The sequence below is a fragment of the Coptis chinensis genome, chromosome 9, assembly GCF_015680905.1.
Source record: "Coptis chinensis isolate HL-2020 chromosome 9, ASM1568090v1, whole genome shotgun sequence".
Taxonomy (NCBI): domain Eukaryota; kingdom Viridiplantae; phylum Streptophyta; class Magnoliopsida; order Ranunculales; family Ranunculaceae; genus Coptis; species Coptis chinensis.
This window is the reverse complement of record NC_141464.1, coordinates 41,805,748-41,829,547: the sequence shown is the minus strand read 5'-3', so window position 1 is coordinate 41,829,547 and position 23,800 is coordinate 41,805,748. Positions and strand designations below refer to the sequence as shown.

General features: G+C 36.5%; 1 long non-coding RNA gene and 2 pseudogenes across 2 annotated transcripts; 1 reads left to right on the top strand and 2 right to left on the bottom strand.

The window, feature by feature from the left end:
* The first annotated feature begins 4,854 nt into the window (after positions 1–4,854).
* Positions 4,855–6,884, top strand: LOC147476077 (uncharacterized). The gene is made up of 2 exons (XR_015208594.1): positions 4,855–5,547; positions 6,629–6,884. It is a non-coding gene; the product is annotated as an uncharacterized LOC147476077 (long non-coding RNA).
* Positions 6,885–8,213: 1,329 nt separating this feature from the next.
* LOC147476076 (uncharacterized) lies at positions 8,214–9,347 on the bottom strand (annotated as a pseudogene). The gene is made up of 3 exons (XR_015208593.1): positions 9,194–9,347; positions 8,849–9,103; positions 8,214–8,767 (listed from the first exon to the last, which is right to left on the bottom strand). The product of XR_015208593.1 is annotated as an uncharacterized LOC147476076 (transcript).
* A 251-nt stretch (positions 9,348–9,598) lies between these two features.
* Positions 9,599–23,800, bottom strand: part of LOC147476073 (uncharacterized) — a 57,146-nt pseudogene continuing 42,944 nt past the window's right edge.

Sequence of the window (23,800 nt, the reverse complement as noted above, 5' to 3'; positions counted from 1 at the left end):
TACTTGTTGGGAGATTTTGAAAACTACTCCAAAATGGAATCAGTTGATGACGAAGAATGAAAGTACCAAAAAATCAAAGAAGTTGAGAGTTACCATTGAACCAAATGGTGGAGATTCTTCATCATCCAATCCCACTACTCCGGGATCCACAGACTCTTGCTTTGATCCAATGCTAGTAGAAACTTCGATGACAAAAGAGAGACCAATCGGATGTAAAGCGGAGAAAGATCGAAGGAAGAAACATGCTGACACAAATCGAAACCTATCGAAGTCTAATGCAATAATGAAAAGTTTCACATCTTCACTTGATGAAAGACTTGAAAGATCGGAAAAAATGCAAATGGAAAATTTGCAATTGAAGAGAGAAAAAATGCATCACATTCGGCTAATGAATGAAAAGATGATTATGGACACCAAGTTGGATGGCATGACTTCAAATAAATGAGAATGGTACCAACTTCAACAAGCTTAAATTCTTCAAAGGTGGAAAGAGTCTAGCATGGGAGGGGGAAGTAGCAGTGGTGGGGAAAATTAGGGTATATTCTTTGTTTTCCTTGGGCAGTTTTGTTTTCCTTGGGAAATGTATCTCATAACTGAACTAGTATGAGATGAATGCAACTTCTAAATTACTCTGACATCTATGTAGTAGTAGTTGAGGATTTTATTACTCATATCTTTTGGCGTGGTAATTTTTCTGCCTGTCTCATGCATGGAGTTGGGAGTGTTTGATATTTTTAAATAGAATTTTCAGGAAGAATGCCCTTTTGGTAAGGTGCTCGGGTATTTTCTGCACCACTACATTGCAGAGAATTTACTTGGTCTTGTGGTGAGCTAGCTTGTTGGTGTGGATTGCTTCACACTGTGAATAGCAAGATAGATTTATCTTCAGAAATGATAAGGTCACAAGTACGAAATGGCTGAGTTCTTTTGTGAATTGTCAATGTATACTTGCTGAGTTCTTAGTATATGATTGTAGTTGCACTTGTGGCGATAATTGGAAATTATATTCGTCAGTGCATTATTGAATTGTTTAGTTATGGTAGCTAGTCATTTTGACTGATCTTGATAGTGCATTTCTTTGTTTTATAGTTCTACTATCAGTTGTTGGCTGTTGTATATGAGTATGTCAGCTTTTTATTGTGTTTCTACTTTGTAGATAGTGCACAGTAGTATGTACTTACAGAAATAAAAACAAAAGAGAATTCAGTTTCTATTGACATTGTCAGTTGATATGAAAAGAGCAAAGTGATGATCATCAGTTCATCACAGAACATGGCATTACTTTATCTGTGCTGATAAAGTCCGCTCCTTAAAGTTGTGTACTTTGATCATTACTCTAAAGCTGCTACAGAAACCAACATATAACTGAAACTGACACCATTTTCTACTAGTATGTATTCAATATAATTACTTGAAATGCATATTACCAAATAGCAACACAAAAGTGATTTACGAGACGCAAGCAGCACTAGTAAAACCTTGGAAATGTTTGTTTAGCAAAAGTTTCCAAATCAATTTTTTCTAGATTAAAAATATACAAATCGGCTCTATTTTAAACTCTAGTTTAACTTCACAACACAACAAGTGCTTAAGTTGCTACAAGATCAAAAGTATGCAATGTTTTCTTTTACAATTGGTGTCTTTGACATATACTAGTCTCTGACATATATGAAAAACAATATACTAGTCTCTGACATAGAAGTTGATCATCACTTGTACTAGTCTCTGACATTGGAAAAACTTGGACTCGACTTGCCCAGAACTGTAGGATTTCCTCTGCTCAAAACTTTAAAGCTTGATCATGTTCCCATTCCCTGTAGCTCAAAATAAAGCAAGTATTACTACCACAGTCCACCAGAACAAATAAAAACACAACAAAATGAAATTTACTTACAGTGGTAGCATCATCCAACTCCATCCCTTTGCAATCAAATATCATCCTCATCATCATCGTCAGAAATGTCACCCCTCCTCTGCCATAGATGTTCAATAAGGTCGTTCTTTAATTGTTCATGTGTTGCCTTGTCGTGAATTTGTTGCAGACGTGATAAGAATTGACCCAAAACAAGCTCTCGGTTTTGCCCAAAGCCCTCAAGTTGATTGAGATTAGTGCACTCACGTGGGTCCATAGCAACCTCATATTTGATTCACGTTGATCTTCTATGATCATTGATAATGGTAAAATGAATAGCTTTACCTACGAAATAAAGCGATGAACTCTAAACGCAAGTAAAACTAAACTTAATCTTATCAGTCTATATTTATCAAAGATTCTACTCTCAAGTCTATGAGATATAGTGGAGTAGAGTGATTCGTTCCACTCCTAGTCCTTCCGCATGCTATGTTCTCACGTGTTTGTACTCTCTACTTAAAGTCTAATGAGAGATTTACGAAAAAGGCAACTCCCACGAAATGCAACTAGTCGACGATGGGAATAACTAAGGGAATGCTACGTTGATTCGATGATAAGGAGTTAGAGGGGAATTGATTCCACATTAACTTCGACTTAATCCCATTAACTACAAAATCGTCGTAATCCGAATTGAATCGCTTGTAACAATTTGTTCTTCCTAATCCCTAATTACACATGGCATTTCTACCAATTAATAACTAGCATGTGAGCGATTAAACCCATTCTCATGGTGAACTAAACGTTTCTAGAGTGGAAAGGAAATTACGGCGAATCTACGTTAATCGAATCAAGCTTTCATCAAGGCTTCTCAACCCCTCTAATAGAGGTTTAGCCGAGAATCATTACATAATCATTTCGATTAAATTTAAACTAAACATGATATAAAGAATTGAAATTTACTTAATTAAACAATAATGAAATCTAATTTAATGACTAAAATGCAATAAGGCCGAGGAATTGAAATTGGATCTAGAAATGGAAATGACAAAAATCGAAGTTGATAGAAATACTACTTTATTGACCTAATCAAAATGAAGAACAAGATTCCAAGGTTTAATCTAATACAATAATTGGATTTGAAACTACACTTAATCAAAACAATTAAATAAAACTAGATCTAGAAGCTATTTTAATGGCTACTTTCTATTCTAAGCTACTTTTATTTTCTAACCTAAAAATCTACTATTCTCTACTAAAAAATCTACTATTAACAAAGATCTAAGCTTTTGTTTTTATACATTCAGATCCAAAAATCGTGCATGGGCTTGGAGCCATGTTTTGGGCCAGATAATCAGGCCCAAAACCCAAATCTTTCAGTCCAGAAAGGCTTCTTCAGCTGCAGTTGGCTTCAACAGACTTTCCATCCACTTCTGCTCCTCTGATTGGGTCAAGGCTTAGACCATTGGAAAGCTCTTTCCGAGCTGGTCGTTTTGACATAAGGTAGGCCTCATTCCGAGGTCTGAGTCCAAAGATATGTCCTTCGGAAGTTCTCACGACTTTGTGTCTTTGTTTACGCGTCGACTTTTCACTTTTGACGGAGGGCTTTTAGAAAGGCTTTGTCTTCTCGAAACTTGGCCTTTAATCATGGAACTCCTTAGTAACTGACCTTTGCTCCTTTATCTCGCTAAAGTGGCACATTTCTGCACATAATGGACTTTGAAGCCTGAAATGCATAAAAACACGTAATCAGTGTTAACTCTTAATTATTACTCATATAATTGGTCTAAAAGGTATGACTGTTAAAGGATTAAAACTACAGTTTTGGGCTCTTATCAATCATATTATGCAAGATAATGCAAGTTTTCATGATCAAATCCAGGTCTTCTTTACTCCATAAGCGCACTGGATTTCTGATAATTACCCAACGAGATTGAAGCACCCTGAAAGCTCGCTCGACATCCTTTCGAATAGCCTCTTGCTTTCTTGCAAAATATTTTTGTTTATTCCCAACTGGTTGAGATATGCTTTGGATCAAGGTTGCATATTCAGGATATATACCGTCTGATAAGTAATATCCTATGTGATACGCATGACCATTCAACACAAAGTTGCAAGCAGGAGCTCTCCCATTGATAACATCATTGAAAAGTGGAGAACGGTCCAAGACATTAATGTCATTATGAGATCGGGCATGCCAAAAAGTGCGTGCCATATCCATAAATCTTTGGAAGCTCGCCTCTAATATCACAAGTAGCTTCTTGCTTGTGACCGACGTGGGTACCATGCCAGCGAGTTGGACAAAACGCCATGTCCAATGCATCTGATCAAACCTGCCGAGCATTTTGAAATCCCCTCTCCTCCTTCTTTTTAGTAGGCGTTGAACATCGGCTTATTTGGTGCTCTCATATATTCTTATGTATAGAGCTCAATTACAGTTGAGCAAAATCGCTTAAGGCTCTCCAAGATAGTACTCTTTCCAATTTTGAATTGTTCATCTATATGATTTCTTTGGACTTCCAAAAGCAAGCATGGGATAGCGGCTCTCACCTAATTTAACACGAGTGTGAAAAAAAATGAAATACAGAAATAAAGAGATATATTAAACAAATCACTTGAGTCGATTACGGAGAGTGGAAAAATATACAAAGAAACACAACCAACTAATTGTAATAATACACGTACTCACCTTGATCTTGATGTTAGGCCCGGTCGTCCTATAGCATCATTTTTCTGAACAAAATATTGGTCTCGCTTTTCAACATCAGCAATTATGCGAAGAAAAAGCTTTTTGCTCATTCGATAAAAACTACGAAAATCAGCATCCAAATATGTTGAATTCTCAGCAAAGTAGTCCTGCTCCAATTGGTAAGCAGTAGAAACCCTTGCACGACGTTTATAAATCCTCCCAAAAGTAGACCCACCATGTTTACTCTTCTGGTTTTGCATCTCCATGAAGCATGCATTGGTTCTTATTTGATGATGTAGGAGCGGCACCACTGAACAAATATAAATGAATATATGTGAAGAGGGAGAGAAGAAGAAGTGCTTACAGAAGTTTGAGCTGCTTTAGTGAAAGAGAGAGACTAACAATGGAACTTCTAGATGAGAGTTCCCACCACAATCGAGCTGTTCCAGTTTTTCTGAGATATGTTTTAGAAAAAGAGATAAGTTTTTGCTAACGAGAATGAATTTCGCGTGGGTTTTGGAGGGTGTTTAGTTTTAGCGTTGGAACCATCTTTTTTTAGAGTTTTAAGCTCCTTCAAATGAACCTGAGTAATCCAATGTGGCCTTTAAAAAAATGATGTGGGCCTGGATTATAGGGGCCTGCATTGGTGATGCCCTTAGAGCACATTGTTATTGGACCAGAGCCGTTTAGGCATTTAGCCCATCGCCATATTGATTTTGTTAACTTTTCTATTACTCATAAAAATGATTTCTATTGGACCACTTGACAAAAATAGTGAAATATTAATAAAAAATTAATTAAAATTATATATAAAAACAAGCGCTCCCTGGACGCTCTCAATACGGGAGCTTCTCACTTTATGCGCTTTGGCGCTCCTGTTTCCGCTCTCGCTCCCTCTCAACGATCTCTGCTGGTGACTAAGGATGGGACGAGAGAGAGAATGAGCGAGTTTTGACACTCATTCTGACGTCAGTATTTTTCCATCTGTTTGTCGATCGATTTCAATCAGGTAAAATTTATCAGAGATTTCGATCGATTGTGTGTATATTAATGTGTTCCATAGATCTGGCCTGATTTTTTGAAAACTAATGGACCTCCTTCTTTAATGTCCAGATTTTAAAGACATGAGCTAAACATAATACGACCTTCCAAATTGTGATAGAGTTTACTCATTAGATCGATTTTTTTTTTATATATATATATATATATATATATATATATCAAACGTGTTAAATGATATTGTTATTGAGCTATAACTTATATATCAAGGTAAAGATCCCTAAACTGTTCCACGTGTCTTATTCTTTACTAATAAAAAATCAAACTAACTGTGAATCTCTTTTCAATAATAAGCAAAGAAAGGTAATAGTTATTATCTTTGTCTTGCTTAAGATTTGAATGCCATACCTATGCATCAAGGGATCGTGATCTTGATATAGCTAGAAAAAGGAAAAATGGGGGAAAATAAACCTGTACGTCTGTACCAAAAGCCTTACTAGGCCGGGCTTCCACCTCTCTCTCTCTCCCCAATTTCTCTTGAGTCGAAGGACTTAAATCACATTCTCAATTGGGTTTAATAGAAGTTTAATCAGTGATGAAATGGGGATGGGCAGTCCGACGTCGAAAAGAAGTAGGAATTTGAGTAGTTCTAGTAGTAGCAGTTCAAAGTGTTTGGAAGACAAGAGTTAAAGATTGGGTGAAGAAGAAAGTTGAGAATGGTGTTTTTGAAAATGAATGTTGCTTGCCCCTTTCTTGAAAAGGCTCCTAAATTAGTAATTTTATGATTCTTGTTGTTCTTTAGTTCAATTTAATTTTGATTGGTTAGTTTACTGTTAGAAGATGTTTAGTTCTTTGTAAAGTTGCTTTTGAGGTAGTGCTTGATAACACATGGTTTTATACTTTTATGTAAAGTAGTATGATAGTATCTTTAGTATGTACTGCTAGACATATGGCTTAAGCATCGTTGCTAGACATTAGATACCTGATTTTGCTGCTCTTATTAGTGTTGCTGAATTTATTTCGGACATAACTATTATGGTATTGAATTGTAATTGGTATTTAACTTATTTGAGTTACTATTGGATTTTAAGGATTTTGAGACTTACAGATCGAGTACTACTGAAAATAAAAGGAGTGTGATCAGGTCCACGGTGAACGCTCATACCACATTAGTCTAATCCTTGTAACCCAATGCATAATGGAAAGCTGAAAAGTGAATGCATGCATTTTGTATTGTTGACGTGTTACAAATCACTCCTAATAGTGAACCATTTTGTTTTTTTGTATCAGATTTTATATTGTTATATATTTGGAATAATAAAAACAATTCAATGTGGTTGGGCATTATGTGTTGATGTTGGAGTCTTGTAGGTGCGTGGTTAGTGTCTTATTTGTTAATGATGCTTATAGATTTAGAAACACTGGTTTTCCGGCTTTAGGTGCAACATTTTGTTTTTGGAATTAACCTGGCAAGGAGTGTCATAGTCAATTCTGCCACAAAGGAATCTGAAGCACCAATTAAATCAATGCGAATCCAATAATATCTGCTAGAAAAAAAATTGTTTCAACAGATATGTCAGATACATTAAGGTAGTTTATCCTTTTGATAAGTATAGACTTTATTTAGAATGAGGAGAAGAATTTAATATTACAAATAACGTTTGATATATTAAGGTAGCTGGCTGACTTGGCTCCATTAAAACGATGTTAAGGAAACACAACGATACGAATGAAGTTGATTTGGTTTGGGAACCTCCATATCTGGAAGAGGTTCACAAGTTTTCTTCTCTCCCACGACAAACACCGAGTTTAGTAGCAATCAGACTTTGCATTGGCAAAGGCAAAAACGTATTTGTAGTAGTCATATTCATTAGTTATGAGGTTACTGTTGGAGTTATCCCTCACATAAGGATGGGGATGAAGGAGAGAAACAATACTGCTCGTGTGAAGAAGTCTGAGTGTGCACGCACTTAGATTGGCCTTGCCCAAGACACGCCCGCTCCCTTGCCGTGAAAAAGAAGATAGGTTTTTTCAGCCCTCTCACGAAACATGTCTCTTGGAAGTCCGGAAAAGTGGGAAAAATAAATAGGCTTGTACAAGACGCCGATTTGTCTATCCGAGGAGGCGCCGATGCTCATGCCTGAATAAGTCGGGTTCTAATTTTTCCTACAGTAACATGAAATTTTGCAGAAGCGCTAGAATTTCAAATTACTATAAAAACAAAAGTTAGGTTTTGGAAAACCAAATCTTGAATAGAAACTCAATTTTGAGAACAATCAAAATTGAGAGAAAACCCTTGCAATGAGAAAAGCTTGTAAGGAGAGAAGAGTGATCTAGTAAGATAGAGAGACTTGAGAGGAGTGATTGTAATCTTCCTTCCCATACTTATAAAAAGATTAGCTCTTGTGGAAGTAGGCATCATTGGCTGAACCACGGTACATCTTTGTGTTGTGGTATGTTTTACTTATTTTATATTTCTATTATTTGTTTGTGATAGTTATATCAATGTTGTCAACTCTTGAATCGAAACGGGAATCGTTTTCCATTTTTACCGAATCGTAAATCGTAAGATTCAAGCCATATTATATATAGGGGTTGTAAATTTTTTACATATATAAATATACTATAAGAAAACTACTAATCACTTGTTTTTTCTTATGTGCACAACACTTGAAGAGTCAGAGAATAGTTCTTCCATCATTCACAATGGATATAGGCACATAGAGACCATTCCATCAAATCATCAACAACAGAGATAATTTATTTCAACAAAGAGAATTTATGTGTTAGTGAAACTAGTGTTGTAATGCTATTGAAGCCAAATGAATATATCATTGTAATGAAATTAGACTCTTCAAAGATTTTTAATTACTTCTTCTCAATGATATAGCAAACTTTTATCACCAAGTCTCACAAAAGACAACAAAACAAGAGTTTGAGAAGACAATCTCTACTATAGACATAGAGTATTTTCTTTTTAAAACCACAAAAACATACTACTAAGTTAGACTTAAATAACCATAAGTCATAACACAATCAAAATTCTAAAATACACTAATCATCAATTCCCAATTTATATATTCTTCAATCATCATCCATGCTAGACACATCTTCCTCGCTTTTGACTCCATCATCATCATCATCATCATCTTCACTTGTGTCTTCTTTTTCCTTTTCAACTTCTTGGACTTTCTCCTTTCTTTTATCATTCAACCTTAAATCTCTCGGCCCTATAAAAAGATTGGAAATGTTTAATTACTTAAAAGAACATTATAAGAAAGACTTGAATAGGAAATTTTACACTTTTTTACCTCTCTTTTTCTTCTTTGAACTTTCCCCAACCTCAAAGCATTCATGCACATCCATCCATGAATTATCGGTGGGAAGACACGGTGTTTCCTTTTCCGTGATCCATTCATCATCTGATTCCACAAAGAGATTGGATTATAAGAGTCTCCATTCTCAACTCTTGTCTCTTGCTTAGCTTCCAATTGAAGATTGTATTTTACATACACCAAGTTACTAAGTCTTTGTTGCTCCAATCGATTTCTCTTATTTGAATGAATCTAAAAATATACAAAACCATTATGAGACATAGAGACTAAAATATAGCTAAATGCCTATTGAAACACTTAATAAGTTTGGCTCTCACTTACATGATCAAAGACACTCCAATTTCTTTCACAACCGGTGGCACTACAAAGTACAACTCAAAATGCGAATGGCTAAAGTTTGAAGTTCTGGACAATTCCCTCCATAAGTGTCCCACCACAATGTCGGTTGCTTCTTATCCCTCAATTGAATAGCCATGGCACTACCAAACAAGTTTTCCGCATTGTGAAACTTCTCAAGTTATCTATCTACCTTCAATCTCATTTGAGGTGTTGGGCACATAATTTCAATGCATTGGATGAGACCTTTTTTAACTTCATGGTCGGCTAGAAAGGTAGGTGAATAATGAAATCTAAAAAAAAAAAGTATGCAACAAAATCCAAATAAGTGTTAACATAAGAAAAAACATTACCTTGTGCATTAAAACAAATATAAGTTATGTAGTTAACTTACGTTGGATTAAGATAATATGCCGTCGCATGGAAAGGTCTATGCAATTGATAGTTCCACCTCTTTAGAACAATTTCCAAAACATCATAACATCTACTTGCTACTCCCTTGAAGTTGCTCAAAATCTTTTATCTTGCTTTGTCCATTGCCTCATAAATGTAACCCATGGCTGGCTTGGCATCCCCACCAACTAGTCTCAATATTTTCACTAAGGGAAGCACACACTTGAGGCAATACTTGATGGCATCCCAAAAATGATCATCCGCTAGAACCATTTGTTGGACATCAAGAGAACCTTTCTTGGGAAGAAGACTATCTTGCCATTCTTGACATGTAAACAATTGTTTTAATCCCTTCTTGCAAGTATGGATGCTTAACAAAGTCAAGTAATTAGTTGCAAACCTTGTAACTCCGGGTCTAAGCAACTCTCTTCCTTTTGTACACTTCCTCATTTTGTTTAGAACCCATCCATGCCTATATATGAACACCGTTATTTTCCTTGCTTTTGAGATAGTATTAACATGTGTAGGCAACTCACTAATATCTTGAAGTATTAAGTTCAAGCAATGGGCGGCACATGGGTTCCAAAATATTGTCTTCCTCTTTTCTATCAACATTGCACCCGCACTAACATAAGCCGAAGCACCATCGGTTACCACTTGTACAACATTCTTGATAAGCACCCAAAAGTGTATTATAAAACCCGTAGAGACGTAACATTTCGGTTAATTTTGTGCTTAATAATCATGAAATAATCGTTTTCTCGTGTTTTTGCAGGTTGGAGCAACCAACGTAAAAATGATGATAAAGCCAGTATTTAAGCATAGAATAGGGAGTATACATAAAGCTTTCCAATTAAGTCATGTGAAGCCCTAACAAATTTGGACTAAAACCCAAAGACTTAAACAGGACAGAATCAAGTCAGAAACGGGATTACGTGCACAGTAACAACAAGATTTCGGAGCTCATATCTCTTGAACCAGGACTCCAAATTTGGCAAGTGAGCTGCTTAGATGATCAGTGCTACGAGCTCTATGCGAAGACGGAAAGTTGTAAAAATGCCAAAAGACCAGCCCACTACTGGACACAGCACGTAGACCCACGGCCCACAAGATTTGATGAGTCATCATGCAAGTAAAGGAAAAAAGAGCAAATAATTGGAACAAAATGGACACTTTGCATGCAATTAATGGAGTTAGATAAGATTAGGTGTTAATAGTGTAAACCATGCAAGGTGTCACTTTGCTTTTGGTTTTGTGGATAAGATGAAAATTAATAGGTTTTGGTGTTTCACGTGGGATGAGAGGAGAAAGCTCTCTTATGTATAAGGGGGCTGATTTTGGAGCATTAACTCATTTTTTAGATTCCTTTTTCATTCCTTGTTTTGTAGTTTAGTTTTTAGTTTTTGTTTTTATGTAAAAAAGCTTGTAATTGTGTTAATGGAGAACATATTTAGTTTTTGAAATAAACTTCATCATTTCCTCAGGTAATTGATATGTTTAGTATTCTTTTCTTCTTTCTCTCTCTCATTAGCATATATATCTTGTAGTATTTCAAATAGTTTAAGGATCATGAGCTAAAACCCTCCAAGGTGGAGGGTTAATGATGCTCATGTGAGGATTCGTATATGTTTCTTAGAAGTAGGATTCACTACTTTGTACTAAAGACACATGTAGCACACTACTCCAAAATGGTAGTGTCCGGCCAAAATTGAAGCCTGGAGGTTGAGAAAGACTCGCGTGCGCCACCCTTTTTATGCCTGGGCTAGCTGTGTGCATGGGTCCTATTTGACCTCTTAATTCTTTGTTTGATAGGTGCATGTTGTATGAGTCCAGGAGTTGAGATGGTATTTCAGAGATGAAATATCAGTTCAACTCCTTATGCTAGGGAAATGGACTTAGAGATAAGTTCATCTATCTAGGGATTGATGTTCTATCCATTTCAGGTTTGATAATAAACCCAAAACGGCTTAGAGATGGTAGTAATATGATTTTAAGGGATTATAATGAGTCATTGCATGAGTAGTATAATCCTCTACCCTTCTCTCTCTCTAAATAATCTTGCTAAAATTCTTAGTTATTCCGTTTTTGTATCTCGCATTTTTAGTATCCATTAGGATTTAAAACAAAGCAAGTCTAGCATACAAATCAACAATAAAAACTTACTCACTAGTTTCCTAAGGAGCATAATAAAGTTGTATGCTGCCCTAGACATTAGGTGGAATGAATTCCTACTCGAACTAAACACACGAAAACACATGAGTAAGGAGATTGAGTTTACACCGAACGGAGTAGAGAATCTAATCTTTATACCGCAAAAGTGTAAATATCAAATGGTGCCACTGTCGAGGAAAGAAATTTTGAAGTATATAAAAGATGAGTCTATTGTATTCGAGCATATAAAGTGTTAAGATTCGATTCCACTTTATACGAACATCTTTACACATCTTTACAATTTTGAAGCATTGGAATCCATCATAGCCTAGAAAGATTGCTTAGGAATGAATTTCGGAGATGTCATGCTTAATGAAGATGCCATGTGTGATGGAGTAGAGCAATGGGTAAGGAAAAGGTTCCTGACAGACTATCAATCAGTGTATGTGAGGAAACATCCAAAATGAAGTAGCCACGTTCTTGACAGACTAATGGATAGTGATATGTATGAAGAAAAATGTCCAATAAAGTTTGATTGGATGGATGACAGAGTATGGAAGAAGATAGACCCCTCCTGTAATCAAATTTAAAATAACATGTTAAAATTTGATTATTGGATATAACAACGTGAATAAGACACAAAGATAACAACCATATTAATTAAAAGAGTACACACACACACACACATATATATATATATATATATATATATATATATATATATATATATATATATATATTGTAAGCTAAGAAGAAAATCATGGATCACGATGATGATGAGGATGGTGATAGGAATGCAAATCATGGACAACATTGTTCAGTTCATCAATTTGTTGGCTGAGCTGAAGTTGAATGGCCCCCTGGTTAGCAGAGAGCGTAGTTTGATTCTCTATTAGGAAAGTGTGATTTTCCAAGGACTGCGAGTGAGTTTCCAAGATTGCCTCCTGTTCAACAACGTGCATTGCTTGACGTTCTTGGAAATCCATAAGACTTTTGATGATGATTTCCTGACGTGCGTGTAGTTCCCGCATGCCTTGATGAAGAAAATGAATGCCTTCCATGGGATTAAAAATGTTTTGTATGACATTTTTATCAAAGAAATGTTCAGAGTTTTAGCTTTGGTCGTCCCGTTTCATCCGTCGAGAGAATCACATGATATTGATTAATTATGGAGTCCAAAACCAACGGCAAGCGAAATCGTGGTGAAGTACAGTAATGGCCGCTCTTTGAAGAGGTATTTTTGGAGAAACTGCTGGATAACCCGAATGCATCATAATTTTCGTGATCAGAGTAGGCAGAGGCGTTAACCTTTTTTTAGGTCTGGTGATCGTGTTCCAGAGGTATTGGATTATGCAAAAATCATCCCTTTGATTATGCATAATCCAAAGTAGGTGGAGTTGAGGCTTTGTCACTTCAGATTGTTGTGATGTACCTACCACATTGTGTCCTAACCAGTGGAGCACAGCTCATTGATTCTATTTCAAAGAGCGTTGAAGAACAACGTGATGTCTATTTCCGACTTCGCCATGAGATACGGTGGCCCATAGTAAATTTTTGACGGAATCAAATGTTGACTCTAGAAGATGGAACTTCGGGTTATGCATTGGAATTTGAAGTACGTCGGAGATAATTTCCCTAGTCAATTCAAATCTTTGTCCATAGGCATGGAAATAGAATTTGCCATTTTCAAGTCCACTAAATTGGTAGAACATCAAAACCAATTCTCTGGAATAAGCAGCTTCTGAATGATATAGAAGAGGAATCCATCCTCGACGTACAATTTCTTTGTCAAAATAAGGAGAAAACCGGTCGTCATCAAAAAAATTCAGGTAGTTTTTCTCGGACACTATCTTTCTTGATTGATTCATTTGAAAGTGTAAGTGAGGGAAGGATAGTGAAGAATCCGTGAAATGAAAATGGCTGAAAAGAAGAGATTTATAGCCAATATATGAGTCTGTATGAATCAGGATGCCAAGTGCAGTTAGATCCAAAATTAATATGTGAAAACACAAGTGAAGCATGCGGTGTTGGTACACATAGTTATGTAACAACAATTATGGGTAGCCATAGTATGTCTTTTCATGTCAAATTTCCAAAAACAATTAATGAGGTATTAAAATGATAGAAAATACGGAAGAAGGTTTCACAGGGCAGTTAGACCTACAAGTAATTTCTGAATTGATGATCATACCTTAATAATGGAAGATGGATATAATAATCGAGCTGCGTGCACGACAATTTTTTAGGTGTACTGTATAGCGTGCGCGATCTTCTATGAACACAATGAGTTGAAATTGAATTATTTTTGTGAGTTATTGATTTTGCTTATTTGTTATGGTTCTGATAATTTTTTTATGTTTATGATAAGGTTAAAATACAACTAATACACACAAATATTAAATAGGGGACTTCTCCATTTAATACATAAACCGTACAAATGTTTTGAGAATTATTTAACACACCATAGTAATATACAAAGCGACAAAGGGAAAGAGAGATGTAGGTTACATAGATCCAGATATTCTGGAGGATGTTATGCATGATTAACAGTATCACCATGATAAATACTATTATCAGGACCACTGTGAATGCCCCATCACATTGCTCATTGTTGAATTTCTCGATCGGATCCATTACGTTGAAGAAGATGAAAATATATAAAGATTAAGTTGTGGAGAGTGAGAGAATGGGATGAGTGAAGTTGGATGAGGAGTGTCGGATTTTATAGGCAAAAATCTACCGTTTGTGGATATCTGACCGTTGTGATTTCTGACCGTTGTGCCTAGTGAATCAATGTGATGGAGTTACTATTTGAATCAGTCCGTTGGGCCTAAAGAGTAGGCCCAATGCATAAAGGAACAAACTAATATATTAGGAAGATAATATCATAACATAAATAATTTCTCATTTAATCCATCTGGAGATACAAAATTATGAGAAATTAATTGATAAACCGTTTTAGATTACTTAGAAAAATAAAATGCAATACATAAGGGAAAGAAATGACATAGTCATTTTCAAACTTAAAGAAAGAAACTGCTATTGTGAATCTTCAGAGTTAGCTGAAGATGATCTAGGGTTCCGACAACGATAGGCACTGCGAACTCCTGAGTGAGCTAAATGTTCTTGTATGTTGCCTAAGGACTGAACCATTTGGTCCTAAAATTGCTGCTGATTAGCCAACATCATGCGCTAGAAATGGCCCTGACGATTACGCATCTCTTGCTGAAATTCACCCATGGAAGTACGCATCTCTTCCTGGCGAATAAACATGTTGTGCATGCCAGTGCTCATTTGTCTCAAAGCTTCCATGGGAGTGCTGATTCGATGCATGGTATCCTTATTAAAACAATTGGGAGGTGAAGGAGGAGGAGGAGGCACATTATCATGCTCAACATTATCTCTTGCTATAGGTTCCCAATGATCCATGACACAAGTCTCAAAAATTTCAAAATTTTTGAAGGACCTTGTTGGAATTAATGGAGTAGCAGATTGTAACCATTAATTAATAATAATCTGTGTAACAAGTACAGCAAGAGGGGCTGACCTATCGGAAGCAGTCGTAAGGACATGGCCAAAGAAATGGACCATACAGAATGTATCCTTCTTCTCCTGGAGGATCCACAACAAATGCAAGAACATTTTGTTGACATCAGATGTCTTCGATGTACCAATCACATTGTAGGCCAGCCATTGAGTGACCGCCAATTGGTTCCTTCTGAGGGAGTGTTGGTACACGCATCTCGAGCCATCATTATATTCTCCCTCGAGTAGCATGTCGAACATCAATTCCATTGTATTCGGATACTCCAATATCAGTAGTGTCGGACTATCGGAGTTGATCAGAATATTTGTGATAATGGACACCAACTCCAATGTGAGTTCATGTTCCATCCCATCCGCCGTAATCCAAAATTCATTTCCCCATAAACCACCATTGTTGTAGAACTTTAAAACTAAATCTTCGGAGTAGTATTCCAGGATTAGGTACAACAGATATTCCCACTCCCTACTTGCAATTTCCCCATCAAAAAATGGGTGAAACATGCCGGAATCATAGAGATTTTTGAAATTTCTCTTGGCTGTGATTCTTCAATTTCCGGCCATAGAGAGATCTAAATGAGTTTTTGAGGGTTTATATGGGTTGCACGAAGTGAGGGGAAGAGGGTGTAGGAGAAGCTTTTTTTTTTTTTTTTGAAATAACTAGGGGTTCAGGCTGCCCCAACCTTTTATTTAAAGCAAGCTCTAAGGTACATTTTTCCTTCTTTATCCCCCTTGATCATATCATTAAGTTTGTGATCCAATGGGGGAATAAAGTACAAAACACCATTACATATTTCACTACTCACTATTGACAGATAATTTGCCACTACATTACTCTCCCTTAATACATGTTTGACTGTTACTACCTCAAAATTCAACATCTCATTGTGAATGTGAGCTACTATGTTCCTGCAATGCCATGGTGGTTTCTCCTTTCTATTTAAGATTTGGACTCCCTGTAACGAATCTGATTGCACTTGGACCTTTCTTATGCTCATTTCTATCGCACCTGCTAGCCCTTTTTGAATTCCCAAGAGCTCCTGATACAACACAGGTATGTTAAGAGAACTGCCACAATACGCCATCAACATATCACCTTTCCAGTCCCTCAGTGCACCCCCCATACGAAGCCTTTCCATTTTGTACTGATCCATCGGAGTTTAACGCAAACATACCTACTTTTGGTTTGTTCCAGCTGATCCACTGTTCTTTTTGCTTGAATGTTGCCCCGATACCCAGTTTTGCCAGTAGTAGTTTTGTCGCCACATCCTCCTTCACTGAATCTATCGATTTGCCCATATACATTTTCATGCTATTGATTACCTTTTGGCTGACAACCTCTGCTGTTCTAAACCTCTGCTTCTTTAATCTCCAGTTCCTTTTGGTCTAAATGGCTTGGACTGCTGCACATGTGAATGCTCGAAAGATCTCAGAACTCAGTGTGTTATGCCTACACAGGCGCATCAGGTAGTACCACTCACGATGGGAGTCTCTAACCATATCTGGTAGTCCCAAGGTCCTCTTAAAATCTTGCCATACAATTTTGGAGTAGGAACAATAAAAAAACAGGTGCGTAAAACTTTCCTCATGACTGTCGCATAAACAATATTTGGATTGACCTATCACTTTCTTCTGCATCAGTCGGTTTTGTGTTGGTAGACAAGCAGAGAATAGTTGCCAGCTAGTAAATGAGTGCTTTGGAACAGATAACTTCCCTCACACTATCTTGTACCACTTTACTTTGCTTCTCACATTTTTTAGGACGACATAGGCCGATGCTGTAGAAAACTCTCCTGAGCTACTCGGTGTCCATGTTACCTGATCCTCCGGAATATAGGAATTTATTTCAGTTCCTATGATCCATTTCTTGATCTCACTATCCTGCAAGTCCCTGATGCTTCTTGACCAGTTACCATAAGTTATTACTTCTGCAACTTTTGCATCCTCTAGAACATCATGCGCTAGTAGCTCCCTGGCGTGCCCATTTAAGATGAGGGGTCCCGAGCACCAAGGGTCATGCCAGAAGCTCGTAATATTCCTATTTGCAATACAGTACCTTGTAAACCTCCATGTGATTTCTCTATGTTTCATTATTCCCCTCCACACCCATGAACAGTCCTTCGGAGCCTTCATTGTCCAAAAGTGCTTCTGCTTTATTTGGTGTTCCCATGACCATTTGACCCACATGCTATTTGATCTCTGGACAAGTTTAAAAATCAAGCCACAGTAGGCTGCTTGATTCCAGATTCTAGGATTAACAATACCAAGCCCACCTTGTTCTTTATCCAGTCTAAGGGTGGCATGGCTTGCGTGATGCATCTTCTTTTCCATTTTTGGCCCTGCCCATATGAATCTATTGCACAGTTTTGCCACCTTGTCAATCATTGTCTTAGGTAAGACAAAAGTTCGAGCCCAGTAAGTCTGGAAAGATGACAACACCGACTTAACCAGTTGCACTCTTCCTGCTCTGTTAAGGTCTTTATTCTTCCAGTTTGAGATTTTCGCAGTAATCTGTTCAATGAGTGGCAGGCTTTCTCGAATCCCTACTCTTGATGCAGTCAGGGGCAGACTGAGGTAGGTCACCGGTGGAGTAACAATGGATATATTAAGAACTGCTTCTAGTTCCTGCCCTTCCTTTTTAGTCATACTACCCGTGAGGAGGGTAATTTTTTCATTGCTAAAATGGCGTCCTGTTGCCTGGGAGAAGGTATGCAGAGTATCCTTTATAGCCATCATAGATTCAATATTACCTTTACAAAAAAGTAACACATCATCTGCAAAACATAAATGGGATATTGCCAGCTTCCTGCACTTTGAATGAGCATTTATTCTATTCGCCTGGAGATCTCGATTGAGAAAAGCACTCAGAACTTCCATGACAAGAACAAACAAATAAGGGGAGACTGGATCACCCTGCTTGAGTCCTCTTTTACCTTCAAAATAACCTTATGGTGTCCCATTAACCATAATTGAGTATAGCGGAGAGACATAGCACATTTGGAGCCATTCAATGAATAGAATAGGGAACTTGAACCAGTGCAAAATTATAACACCCCGTGTTTTAACTTTTATTTTTCCTAATAATAATAATAGATAATAGATAAAACAAAAGATAGGATATATATTAGTAAGGATAGGAAACAGGGTTAAGAGATAACTTTCATTCCTTGTTTTTAGGGGAGTTTGAAAACAAAAAGGCGTTCACGGAGTTTTTAAAAACACAGAGAGTTTTTACCCAGGAAAGAAAAGAAAAGAAAAAAAAAACGGAAAGGAGAGTAACATCAGTTAGGGGCTGTGTAAGAGTAAAAAGAAAGGTTTCGAATGAGGAAGACTGTCTTCTTCGCGCGACAGCCGACTTCGGTCTTCCGGGGTTTTTCCGCTTTCGGAAATCTAGTTGTTCGGTTTACAAACAGTGAGTAGATATTTTACATTTTTTTTATTTCTCGTTTACTGCAGACTTTTATGATACGAGGAAAAAGAAATATATGATTTTTACTGTTCATACTGTTCACATGTTGCTTTATTCAGTACTGTAGGTCATTTAGTGTTAATTGCGTGTACATGACTATCGTTTGAAGAACGTCTGTCTCCGAAAAACTTGTCCATATCCAGTGATAAAACGAGGGTAATAAATCGATTATGGTTGCTGTAAACAAAGCGGTCGACTTATGTATTGCTCTGGCGCTTTTCGGCGTTTTAAAAAAAAAGAACCAAATCGCACTGTGTTGTTTTGTTTGAATGAATTGTTTTGGTTGAATTTTGTTGTGATGTGATACTGTGGGTTTGATGTTGATTATTAAGGAATGATTGAGTGCTGTAGAGTGAGGGGAAAGCGCTGGCGAAGCTTGTAGAAGTCTTTAATGGCGTCGTCAAGCCAAATGAAGGAAATCGTCCTGATGGGTTTAGTTTGAACTCTTTTTGGTTTTGATTGTGAATTGTTGGTGGGTTATGGGTTGTTGATGGTTGTTTGGGTGCTGGAGAGTGTGTGGTTGAACTTTGAACAAGCTTTAATGGAGGTCAAAAATTCCCAGATCTAGTTTAGAGGGAGTGGATGGAGTTAAGGGTTTTAGTTTTACCTTTTGTTAAAGTTGTATGGTTTTTTCTCAGGAGCAAAACCGATATGATGAGGAAGGGAGGAGAGGTGGCCGGAAAATGTGAGGTAGTGGTGGAGGGGATGACCGAGATTTTGATCCGGTGCCTAAACATTAGTTTGTTTGTTGGGCCGATTTCCTATTTTTGTTGTGGGCTTGAGTGTTTTGTTTAAATTGTGGGCTTAAGTGTTTTGTGGACTTGTGGGCCGAAATAGACTTGTGGGTTTAAGTTATTTTAGATTGTTGGGTTAGGTTATAAAGGCTTGGGCTTTGGTTTTTGAGCTTTGTTTTGTTTAGTAGGATTAGGACCATGGGTTGAAGTGTTTTGCATACTGGTTTGCGTCAGGACCTGTTGGACGAACACCGTTTTGGGAAATAACCCTTTGACTAGTTGACCAGAGTTGACTTTTAACTCGGATAATGATTTGGTCTATTAGGATAGGTCTAGTGCTATAAGCGTGCTTGGCTTTGGGCTAAAACTTTATATATATACGTGTGTACGTGTATTAACTTCTATGTGATATATCAGTTTTTTATGATATACGACGCTATGACACTTAAACATCGATATATTAATAACGCGTAAACTATAATATAAGAAACAAGATACTCCTTCGTTCTCTGAAATAATATATGCAATAAAGTTTAAGAGTGTTCTCAATAATTTACCACACCCTTTTTGAATCTCTCCATGCCTCAAGTTTTGGAAATGAGATTTTATGACTGAAGATGTCATGTGATAGGTGGGCATTTATTGAATGTGCCATAAATGGCCCGTTAGCGTTATAACTGGGTATTCATTGACTGTGCCATGAATGATTTAAGGTACATAGTTACTAAAGGGTGGGTGTATAAGAAAAGTAATTAATTAATTAATAAGATAAATTGATTTGATGGTGCGGGTGTGCTTGGACTTGCATTTGAATACTTATAGGATATTTACATATGTTGTTTAGAATTCCTAACTTCCGTTTGTAGGAGGGTAGGACTTACTAATATTGTGTGCAGGGACGCGGTCCTACCCTTATACAGAAGTGGATATCGGTAAAATTTAATTCAATTAAAGAGTTATTAAAATGAGTTATTATAATGAGCTAATAGAATGGAAGTCTTGCTTGAGAAGAAACTATGCTGGTTGAAATGATGGAACTACCTGTCTTCCAAGCTGAGAATGATTAAGTTATGGGAAAATATAAAGTAATTGTTTGGATAATTAAAGTATGACATTGTTTTTATGTGGTTAGTCTACTCATACCAACAAATTCTAGTTTGCTGACCCATGTTTGCTTTGTTAAACATAGCCTTTTAATAAAGTGATGGTTGAGAAATTTTGGAGATTATTGTTGTTAAGTTGATTCTTTATGATGTGGGTTTTCGATTTTGGCATGTGTTGTATCCACCCCGTCATAGTCTGGGTTTTTAGACAATTGAACATAGCGATGTTTGAGATATTTATATTTCAAATATTCACTTTGTAATTGTTTAGAAATTCGGGTTGTGACATTTTGGTATCAGAGCCTAGGTTAGCCTAGATTTGGAAGGTATAGGTGATTCTCGGAATGTGGTGATTGGGTGTGTTTGAGTTTAAGATGTTTAGAGTACTAATAGAAGTCTGTTTTGTTTTAAGGTGATAGCTGGAGATGACAATAACGTTACTGGTACTGGAAGTAATACCATACCTGCTGATTTGGGAGCAATATTAATTCAGTTGGTGCAAACTATTCAAAGGGGTCAACATGCTAATCTAGGGGATCCTTTTGCTAGGAGAAATAAGGATTTTGCAACTTTAGGAGGCCAAAAGTTCAAGGGAGAGAAAGGGGCCATTGATGCTGAGAAATGGGTTACTATGTGTAAGTCTGTGTTTGCTAAGATGCAACTCACTGAGGTGCAAAAGCAGGAGTTGGCTTCTCACCAGTTGGAGGGGTCAGCTTTATTTTGGTGGAGGTCTATCAAGGATAATGTGGATGTGGGAACTATGACTTGGGAGAATTTCCAGGTAAGATTTGAGGGAAGGTTTGTTCCTAATGTTGTTAAGGAGCAATTAACTGAGAAATTCTTTAATTTGGCCCAAGGAGGGAAAACTGTTACGGAGTACGTGACTAAGTTCAATGAACTATCGAGGTATGCTCATTATCTAGTGGATACCCCAGTAAAGAAGAACCAGAAGTTCATCCGTGGACTAGAGCCATATCTATCGAGTTATTTGATACCCTTTGATTCAGAAACTTTAGATCGCGTGTTAGATTTGGTATTAAAATATGAACAATTGGATAATGAATCCAAAGATGAGAGGTTTAAAGAGAATGCCCCAAAACAAGTCAGCTTACACCTTATTTCTAGTCAACCACATTAAGGGCAGAGAAAAAGTCGGCATCACCCATATAATAGGCAAACAAGTAAGCATGTGAATAAGGACGTTAGTACTTCGCTAAAGAAATTTGATGGTAATTGTTTGAACTGCGGGGAAGTTGGGCATACTATTTGAAGATGTTCTAAACCAAATGAACTAGTAGGCAAATGTTATAAATGTGGACAGTTGGGATACTATGCTAAGAACTACACTGGTTAATGTTAGGTATGTTTGAATTTGTTGTTTACTAGTTCCTTTATTGGTACCTAGTATGTAAGAAATTATCGTATGATTATGAAAATAAAATGCTGGTTGCTTTAACGGTTAGTTTTTATGAAATTTATAATCGAAATTGTTCAGCATGTTATAGTGTTGTTTTCCTAACGGAGTGTTCTATTTTAAGTAAGTATTGGCTAAAGAAGAAATTGTTATTTTAAAATTTCATATTTGAGTAATTTGAAATTATCCAAGGAATAAAGAAACCATTTTGATAAAGGTTGGATTTGATTTTTTTTTTATATTGTCCAAGTTATGTATATCGTTGGTATGTGATCCAATAAACATAACATCTCTCTGTATGCATCGTTGGAGTTTGATCCAGTGTGTACATGTACACCGTTGGAGTGTGATCCAATGTGCATACCACACCTCGTTGGTGTTTGATCCTATGTGATGGTAGAGAGCTAGTATGCATCGTTGGTGTATGAACTAGTGTATACTTGCACATCGTTAGTGTGAGCCAATGTGTATGCATCACATTATAGGTGTTTGATCCTATGTGATAGTGGACATAGTATAGGTTGTTGATGATATGAATCAGCCTATATAATGTAAATTTTTTTATTTTCGAACATGTGGTGTTTGTGAGACATTGAGAGAAATATTGATATATTTGTAAACACCAAGATGGTGGATGAAACATATAAGTTTTTAAACAAATAGTTTTGACTGGGAAGATTGTTGGGAAATGAAATTATTAGATGTATATTAAATGTGGAACGCTTGGACTAGTTGGGAAATACTAAGAGAGGAACTGATTGCCTCGGTGTGAGAGGAACTACCTTGCTTTCTTAGTATGATTTAACTCAAAGAATATGAGTTTTGCTAAATTGAGAAATAATGAGTTTACTTAAGTGTTGGCAATTGAAGAAACTAATTACGTTTATTCTTTTGAGTTGTGTATACTAGAGTATACACGTATTTCTTGGGTTCTATACGTATATAGACAAACTTTCAAAGTATGTGATTTGCATATTATTATGCCAATCTATATGATGTTGTATATGTGTATTCCTTTTAAGATGTATATACTTGGGTATACACTTATATCTCATTTTTTATATTTGTTTATCATGACCTTTTGGTGTAAGTTGTAAATGAAGTGTAATTAATCTTGCTGACATGTTTTAGATTATCACATAAAGTTCAGTCATTGAGATATGATCAGTTAACTTAGAAGAATTATTGGTTGACGTACTGTTTGTTTGGTTAATCTACACTCTACCTTGAATCTCGGGACGAGATCCTTTTAAGGTGCGTATATTATAACACCTCGTGTTTTAACTTTTATTTTTCCTAATAATAATAATAATAATAATAATAATAATAATAATAGATAATAGATAAAACAAAAGATAGGATATATATTAGTAAGGATAGGAAACAGGGTTAAGAGATAACTTTCATTCCTTGTTTTTAGGGAAGTTTGAAAACAAAAAGGAGTTCACGGAGTTTTTAAAAACACAGAGAGTTTTTACCCAGGAAAGAAAAGAAAAGAAAAAAAAAACGGAAAGGAGAGTAACATCAGTTAGGGGTTGTTGTGTAAGAATAAAAAGAAAGGTTTCGAACAAGGAAGATCGTCTTCATCGCGTGACAGCCGACTTCGGTCTTTCGGGGTTTTCCTGCTTTCAGAAATCTAGTTGTTCGGTTTACAAACAGTGAGTAGATATTTTACGTTTTTTTTATTTCTCGTTTACTGTAGACTTTATGATACGAGGAAAAAGAAATATATGGTTTTTACTGTTTATATTGTTCACATGCTGCTTTATTCAGTACTGTAGGTCA